Source organism: Mytilus galloprovincialis, chromosome 6 (genome assembly GCF_965363235.1).
Source record: "Mytilus galloprovincialis chromosome 6, xbMytGall1.hap1.1, whole genome shotgun sequence".
NCBI lineage: Eukaryota > Metazoa > Mollusca > Bivalvia > Mytilida > Mytilidae > Mytilus > Mytilus galloprovincialis.
The window spans coordinates 25,790,471-25,800,580 of NC_134843.1; the positions used below are offsets into that span (position 1 = coordinate 25,790,471).

Genomic DNA, 10,110 nt, shown 5'->3' on the forward strand with positions numbered 1-10,110 from the left:
TAATGTGTTCATTAGTTAAGTTTTTTAATCAGCATTGTATTAATCTATTTTTTGGGGGAAATTGCAAAATTGGATTTTGTAAATGCAATGGCCCATTTAACCCCTACAGCTGTATAAATAATTCTTAGCTGTATATAAGTTGTAATGTTGAATACAAATTTAAGTTGAATTGAATAATTAAGGAAAATAATTAAAGGTGACTATGTATAAAAAAGGAGACATGGTATTTTTGCCAATAAGACAAATGTCCACATGAGACCTGTATGCAAAGGCTGATCGAGAGGGGGCCCTAGGGGGCCGCACCCCCCCCCCCCCCTTTTTGTGGGAAATAAATTGGTTGATTATTTAGGGAATCATTGAAGCATGACTGGAGAAATTTACTTATGGATAATAATCTTAAGGTCATAAACAACCTTCTGACCATGTTTGGTACAAATCCAGAGTAGTTTAATAAATTAATTTAAATTTCAAATCTTTTAACCACAGAGTGAATTTTTATGGATACAGCTGTCAACAATGGAATGTAGGGTTGTTATGTCTCTCTTTTTCAACAAAAGTTGATTAGGCTCCACAAATGTCAATGATTAAAAGAAGTTAAAGAGAATAATCTATTAATTATAACATGAAATTTGACAGCAAAATACCACTTGATATAACAAATAGTTTTTACAATTTGAAAGAACAGTATATTATTGAACAGGATAATAAAAATCCATGTTGATTTGAAAATATTATCTATATATATAGATATTTTAAAAAGGGCATTCTGACATCAGTTTGAACTGAAAAATCTGGTTTTGATTAATTTTCAACACTTTTACCTAATATTTAAGTCCTAATAAGTCTATATTTTAGATTAATAAGAATTAACAATTTAATTTTTAAAACATTTTTGAATAAAGATTATAAAATTATATGCAATATTTTTTCAGGTAAATAAACTACAGGTAAATGAAGTCCTTAAAGTCCTAACACCTGGCATTGCGAGGTGTAAAAAGTTAATTTCTTAATAAACAACAGCCCCCCAATAAACGATGACAGGGCATGGGTTGAAAGTAATAAAAGTGATAATTGGAGACCCACCTGAACAATAAAAAAACATGTTTATTAACTGAGAAACAAAAATTATCTTCATGCTGGAAATTGAATGAATGATGAACCTTAATTTATTATGATTTAAATAAAAATATATAATGTAATATAAATTTAACCTTTACCTAATCAGTTCTTACATACACAAAGTGCAACCACCTTGACCTTAACTGAACCCATTTTGAACATCTGTACAATAAAGGAAAATATCAAAACCAGTGCAAAATGCAATGCTATATTCAGTGCAAAACCAACCTGATGAGTTTCCTTGTGACAGGCAAAACATTTGTATTTTTTTGTAAAAATAAATCATTGTGATTATCACTGTTTACAATGAAAATAGAAATAAGAACACTTAAAATGACTTAATCAAACTCTTTCATTATTTCAATTTAAAAAAAAAAAATTAAACAGTTATAGAGAAAGGTTTCAAAGTAATATCCACTCAAAATTATCCACTCAATTTCAATCAGTATTTTCCTTTATTTACTGGAAAATATATTTACTCAGCCTGCAAAGTTTACACTTGCTAAATTTGTTTTTCCTCCAGTTTTATGTAAATAAATTAGGCCATCAGTTTTCATTGATTTCATTGTATGCCATTTTTCATTTCTTTCAATAAGATATCCAAGGACTTTAATCATGTTAATTAATAGACTTAAACATGAATAGGTTAAATACGGTACGTCTTAACACCACCTAAATCTGTAAAAAATACACTTTACAATGATTAGTACACCTTATTCATTCATATGAAACCATTACTTTCTTCTCAAGCATGTTAAAGATAGTAAATGGTCCAAATATATGCCAATTAATAACTGAGACTAAAACTACATGCATGTTTTCCTTTGAAAAGTGAAAAAAAACTGGTCATCAGAATATATATATACTGTCTACAAAAAAGTTGAATACCAGAGTCCTTTTGCAATTAGACTTCTTGTATCATGACACATCAGCATATAAATGACCAAAAAGTTACTAACTTTCAATTCTTATAGCTTCTGTGCGCATTTATATATTGAAATATATGGGATACCGTTTAAATCACCTCTATATAATTCTCATTATTACATGACTTAAGACCATATTTATATTATCCTCATGCGTTATGCTTTTTGTAATTTTCTCTCAAAGTACCTTTAATTAATAAAAAAGAATAAGTTATGGTTTAAAAACATCAAAAACTTCAATTGGTTGAAATAAATCATGTTTATGTGAGGGTTCCCTTAATTTGAAAATCTTTTTTTCAGGCATAGGCTCATATATATTTAACTTTGAAATAGTTATAATAAATCTCATAAAAAAAATAATGTTCCAATGCTTTAATGCAATATAATATAATATTCAAGAGCATTTAAATAGATTTTTTTTTTTAATTTTTATTTTTTAAGACCAATTTGATTTAAACCTAAAAGAATTAGCATCCAAATGTCAATACTAAAATGACCCAAGTTTCTATAATACATGTCCAAAGGCCATGAAACTTGGCCAACTATCTCATAATTTCCTAAGCTTAGGTCAATCAAAGTTTTATTCAGATTTGATTCTGTCGTATTAGGTCCAAGGACACAGAACTATCGTCCTTTGGTTTTCGTTGTCTATGAATATAGTTTCTAATGTAAACAGTATATATAACCCTTTTTTATACACTTTCCCCAATTCATTTCTTGATATAATGCATGCTATATTAAGAAGAGGGATGAACATGATGAAGATATGAATGTAGGACAGAAAGTCACAGTACAAAAAGTCACAATTCAGTTTTGAGATTATTTTTCTTGAAACAAAATCAATTAATTTGAAAAAATATTTTTGGTATTTTTAATAATAGGCATGTAAAAAGCAATTTCGTAATTACATTTATTTATTAAATATCAATAATGATCAAATAATTGTTGTGAAAACAATATTTCAAAGTGACTTGTTACTTAAATGGCTTTATTTGCCAAAAATATATCCTTTGCATAATTAAAATTTTATTCATTTTCATTTATCAAGGTTTTTGAGCATTTTCCTTAACTTAAAAATGTAAACGTATAATAAAATGAAAATATTCCTAATTATATTTAAACAACTCAGTGTCAAAAATTTATTTGTTACTTTTTGAACTTTCAAATTTGAGACTTTTTATCCTGTCCTTTATGTCCATTTACTGAAATGACATGTTAAAATAATGGGTGTTGAATCTTTATGGTAAGAAGTAATTTGAAGCTTCCAAACTGAATTTTAGACCCCCTAAACACAGAATTGTCAATATTTTCAGTAAGTCTTAAGCAAGCCAACTATAAGGTTTCTATGCTAACTTATATATATATAACATAGTTGTATAAAGATATAAATATACTCCATACACACTGGATAAGACTTTTATCAAAATTCTCACTAAAATAGACACATTGAGGAAGACTTTATCAAAATGCTAACTAGAGAAATTCAAGGTTATCTAAATTCAAAGTTACATGTACGTGTACAGTGTTGTGAAAATTATTTTTGGCTATGGTTAAATAAGGATTTCCTTGATCTTTATTGGAGGTGAAGATCCTTATTAAAGGATCAATAAAAGTTAATTCATATTAATTAATTTGAATGCCATGTTAAAAAACAGGAATGATAATTTTATTTTGTTATCAAAACAAATATTGCATTTTATTTTTGTGTTTTCACACACAGGTAATTAAAAGTTTATTGTCATTATACATGCCCATCTGATGTCATTTTTTTGAAACCATACCATACTAAATTGTGTATTGTAAGATAAGAGATAAGTGTCAGAAGAAGCCATTCATACAGGTTCTTACTAACCTTCTCTACTTTTGACACATATCTTGTATTTCACTGTCCAATCAATTGATGGCTGTATGAAATTAACCAATTAAAATTAATGAAATATTAAAACAACTAAAATTCTCTTTGCTATTTATAGTAGCATGTTAATTCTTTGATTTATTTATAATCATTTTCTGTGCAAGTATGGATTACAACGCTAGCAATAACCTTCCATCTTATCCGTATATGAACAACTATAACCATCAACAGTCATACCACACTACATTTCAACAGAATCCTCAGAATCAACTACCTAACCATGTGCCAAACCAACCAACTGTAAGGTGTACATTGAACTGTAAATGTTGTTCTAAGTTTCTTTTGACCGGTAAAGCTTGTTCATGCCATCAAGACAAAGTATCCATAGGTACACAGACTGACAGTCTTCAAGCTAACTTCCAGAAAGAGGACTATTTTAAACCAAAGACATCAGCGTATCAGTTCTTACAGGTATGTAATTTTCTTTGATGATTAATTTACAAATAACATGCAATAAAAATTATCTCGTGTGTGTAAATATTTACAGGTTAAACCTCTGACTGGTAAAAAAGTTTTTTGCTAAATTATTCAGATTTAAGATTCCTTATTTATTTTCAAACATTAAAAATTAAATGTTAATTATCTAAAAGAGTAAAGATTGCAAGTATGGTAAATTAGAACTTTACTACAAAAAATAATAAAGTTACAGATTTATGCTTCAAATCCTGCTATACCTTCACTAATTAAGGAGAATATCCAGACAACATGGAAAACATTTAAATTATTGACAAAACTTGAACAAAAAATTAATGACTTTCTTTTTTAATTAAAAAAAATCCATTACAAAATCAAGGGGGATATAAATTTTTATTTCTTTAGAAAAATAAGGCCATTGAATCCTAGTTTCATTTTGTATTTCATAAACTTGTTTTATAATTGATGAAAGCAATTCCGATTTTGAATTGAATAAACCAATTGTATCATTTGTAAAGGTTATTTAAAATAAGACAACATAGTTTCACCATTCAACCTGTGTTTAATATAAAAAATAATTTCATTGTATTATTTTATTGGAATTATTTTAATTGTCTGTGACCCCAACATTTTAGATTAAAAAGTGTAAGCAAATTTACAGAAGTTTGAAAGGAAAATTCTATTAAGTCAAATATTTAGACACCAAGCTGCCCCTTGAATATATATATCATAGGGAATATGTATGTAACATGGTTAAAAAAGGTTTGTACTCAACTTAATGATGTAAGTTAAGTAACATGAATAATTATACATTAATTAAACAAACATGACATATATATATATTGTAATTCAAAATTAAAAAAAAATAATATAATATGTTATTCTTTATTACAAATGCTTTTAGGATGAGTTTCATTTCATCCTCAAATGTCCATTTATCTTTAATAGCCCTATTATTGGAAAAAAACATTGATGTACACATTTATTAACATAATGAGCAAAGAATGTAAAAAAGCTGTGTAATTTAGATAAAATTATATTTGGATCTTAAAGCCTTGAACTTAATTGTGAAAATAAGATTTGCCTATTACGTATTGTAATTTCAAATTTAGTATGGATAATGAATTTCAATATAGATTATACCAATATCAATCATCATACTTCTTCTGGTAATCTGATTTTGGGTGGCTGATTATGTTATAGGCCGAGATACCATAGATTCCTCTACTTTACATACCAAATAATGGCCCATTTTTATTTTCCAAAATATTACAGGGGGGGGGGGGTTCGAACCAATGTTTTAAGAAGATTGATCTTTTATCTTTCTGTAGAACATTTGTAGAATTTATTCACATTATAGGTGTCATACCACCAATAAAAAGTCCCTATCGGTTAAATCAAATTTTGCCATTTTCACAGCTTTCTTAATATTTTAACAAGTTTAACTTCATAGAAACCAGGCATATCCTGAATCAATAGTTGTTCCAATAACTCTTCATGGAAGTGAAGTTTGGGGTGTAAGCCATTAGTGTTCAAAGATTTAGATCCATTTAACATTTACATATTAGATTTATTTAAAGAAATCTTAGGAGTATAAATGTGCCTGTCCCAAGTCAAGAGCCTGTTATTCAGTGGTTGTCGTTTGTTATTGTGTTACATATTTGTTTTTCTTTCATTTCTTTTACATAAATAAGGCTAATAGTTTTCTCGCTTGAATTGTTTTACAATGTCTTATCAGGGACTTTTATAGCTGACTATGCAGTATGGGCTTTACTCATTGTTGAAGGTTGTACAGTAACCTATATTTGTTAATGTTTGTGTCATATTGGTCTTTTGTGGATAGATGTCTCAATGGCAATCATACCACTTTTTTAAAAAACAACAAGTGTAGCCTGTTTAGCTGAGACAAACAGAACCCCTTTTGTACTTTCAAATTCCGCTTTCAGCTATAAAATTTTTAAACCACACTGTGAACTATATAATAATGTAGAGAAAACAAGTAAAAGGGTTAACATTGTAAAAGACTGGTTAAATAAATTAGGTTTTGGTCATCTCAGTTTTGATACTATAAATTTATAATATCACATAAATACTATCCACCAAAGAATCTATGACCAGGCTTATCAAATTAGGAATTGATTTATCAATAAATGGGAAAAATTAAATTTCTTTTGTCATACTAAAAGAATTAGAAAAAGGCCCCATATATTGATATATGTAAACTCAAAACTGATCGATCAGTATTCAGTAATTAATTTAAACTAAGTGCCCATTCCCTAGCAATTGAAAGAGGGCGTTATACCAACATTGAAAGAAGTAAACGCATTTGGTAATCCTGTTTCAAACAAGAAATTGAGGATGAATACCATTTCTTCTCAATCTGTCCATACTACATGTATAAATCATTGAGGGATACCTATATATACAAAATTTTAATAGTTTAATAATTCGCAATTTCAATTTTATTAAATTGCAGTCCGCTATAACACTGAAGCATTTGACTGCACTTTCATATAGCAGTCTACAAGTCATTATAAAAATTTGTAAGGGTTCCGCGGAACCCAGTGTCTCGCCTATTTTTTTGTAAATCGCAGGCTCAACAACAATGAGGAAAAAAATCAATAAAAATATTCCTCTTGTTACTATTTTATGATTGTAAGAAAATCTAAGTCCATTTAAAAGTAAATTACAGAAAAAACGGAGTAATCTTTTTACAAACTTTACTTCTGGATACAATCTTATGATCATAAATAAGCTTCTGTCCAAGTTTGGTACAAACCCAGGATAGTTTAAAAAAGTTATTAAATTTTTAAAAACTTCAACCACAGAGTGAATGTAAAAACTAAGTCCATTTAAAAGTAAAATATGGAAAAAATGAATTTATTTATTTACAAAATTTACTTCTGGATACTACCTTATGATCATAAACAAGCTTCTGTCCAAGTTTGGTACAAACCCAGGATAGTTTAAGAAAGTTATTAAAATTCTAAAAACTTTAACCACAGAGTGAATGTTTTGGTTCCCCGCGAAAAAAACTAAGTCCATTTATAGTAAAATACGGAAAAAAATGGAAGTATATTTTTACAAAATTTACTTGTGGATACTATCTTATGACCATAAACAAGCTTCTGTCAAAGTTTGGTAGAAATCCAGTATAGTTTAAGAAAGTTATTAAAATTTAAAAAACTTTAACCACAGAGTGAATATTTGTTGACCCCGCCGACAACGCCGACGCCAACGGAATGTAGGATCGCTTAGTCTCGCTTTTCGACTAAAGTCGAAGGCTCGACAAAAATCACCATAGGTCAATAAAAAGTAATTAGTAGATTTTTATCCAAATTTTTGGAAAAAATGGGGTGGGTGGGAGGATTTAATTTTTAAATTCTATTTCATATGAAACCGTCTTGTCATGAGTTATTCATACCCCGGGGTATAAGCAAGTGTAAAATAATATTTAATATGTTTATATATATATATATGATATACATGACGTACAAGGAATCATGAATAATTTTTCAAACTCTTTAATAAATATCTCTTGATTGGCAACCACTGTTATACATGTAATTGCCGTTTTAGAAAACTATTTATAGTAAACATCAAAAACAAAGAGAAATGCTCTCTTGAGTTAGACTATACCTACACCAAATTTATTTTGCTTTCTAAGCGATAGTTTGTTGTCCCCATAAAATTAAGAAAATGTATCAATAATTGGTACAATTGTATGAAACACAAGTACTACGAGTACAGAATAAAATTAAAACTAATAAAAAATGAAATAAATTTGATGTAAAACATGAACTTTACTAAAAAGCACATGTTGTTGAATGACTAAATTGAGGGTATTGGAATAGAAGGCAGTTTGTCAACCAAAAAAGACAGCCATGGGTAAATCTAAGGGCTTGCTATAATAAAATTATGTTTGTCGACTTTTTTTCCCAATATACAGTCAAAGATCTACCAAGTTTATGCTTATGTCCTTTTCTTTAATCCGATAAGGTTTTTTGTACCAATTTGTTCCATAATTCTTACACTTTGGATATCATTCACAGTCCAAATTTCCTGACACAAAGTCATTGTATATAAATAAATAAAAAATACGGCCGGTTTCGAATCATTTGTTACATACTGCAATTTGTGTTTTTGGACACAGCATTTTACTCATAACTCTAATATTTCATGCCCTTCTCGTAATCAATCTCTATTCTTGGTAGATGATATTGTCATCATACAACAGCATAATATGTCGAAATTTGAAACAGGAAGTTATCGATGTTTCCCTTAACGGACATAAAATAAATTTGGAAATCGTAATTATTTTAAAATTTAAAAAAATTGGGGCGGAACGATTTCAGAAGGGGGGGGGGGGGGGGGTGATGAAAATCTATCAATTAATTTTAATTGGCCTAAAGTATTAAAGTATATTAATGATTGTTTTTTTATTGAGAACATCTGTTTCACTTGTATTTCTTTTAATGCAACCTAATTTTTCCTTTGTTCTTTTATTAATTGTTCATGAACATCATTATGTGTTAACTGTTGATATATATAGTCTTTTTCTTCTTCCCTGTGAATACCACTGTCTCTCTAATATAATTTCAATCAATTTAACTATTGTCAATTTATTGTCTCAAATTTGAATGACATTACTATTTAATGTAAATGTGTTTGTGCTAATAAATATTGTCAATTGTCTATACCAAGTGGGCCTTTTTGACCTCCTAATCACTAATTTACCACTTATCTTTCAAGAGGAAGGAATGTTTTTTTTTCCTGAAAAAAATCTGATTCCCAACCTGAGGGAAAAATATTCTATTAAAGCAGAGGAGTCCGGACACAAATATATACTTGAATCCAGTTACCCTCATACTTTATAATGAAAGAAATAATTGGATATCTAGAGCTAAAAATTTATAAAATGGTCTTCTGTGAGAAAAAACTGACTCAAGACATATAACAAAATAAATACCCCCCTTTTTGAAGTTAAATGGGTTCTCCCTTAGCTTATAGAACTTAATGAAAGTATATAAGTCCCACCCTGGTTAGTCCTATAACATATGACCTCGGGGGCATTATTAACTATTTCTATTTACTGTTCTGATCAAATTTTTTTTACTATCAATGTTAGTGGTTGTCGTTTGTTTATGTGTTACATATAAATTTGTTTTTCTTTCATTTTTTATACAAAAATAAGGCCAATAGTTTTCTCGCTTGAATTGTTTTACAATGTCTTATCAGGGACTTTTATAGCTGACTATGCAGTATGGACTTTGCTCATTGTTGAAGGCTGTACAGTAACCTATATTTGTTAATGTAATTTGTAAATGTTAAATGGATCTGAAACACTAATGGCTTAATTACACACCAAAAAAAATAAAAAATGAAAATATCAGTATAAAAACGTCAAAAATTGAATAAGAATGCGAAGTCATATATGTTATAGGACTACACCCTGGTATATGAAACATCTTCATTATTCATTTAAATTTAATATCATGTGAATTTCACACCTGGTTGTTCACAGTAAAAAAGCTGACCATGCAGGGAGTTAAATAAGGTGAATACTGACCTAAGGTTTTTTCATCAACCTCCCATGCACAGGCACTTGTTTCTGTCAATGTGGATTCTACTATCCACATCCATTTTCATATGGGTGTGGATAGTTAACCCTACAATGACAGAAACAACTGCATGTGCCCGTCATCATGTGGTGATGTGCTCCCATGCCCAGAATCT

The 10,110-nt window shown here is 28.8% G+C and overlaps 1 protein-coding gene across 1 annotated transcript in view; it reads right to left on the reverse strand.

Moving 5' to 3' along the window:
* LOC143079255 (dipeptidyl peptidase 9-like) overlaps positions 1-10,110 on the reverse strand; it is a 71,298-nt gene that overhangs the window by 21,060 nt on the left and 40,128 nt on the right. The gene's annotated exons all lie outside the window — the stretch shown is intronic.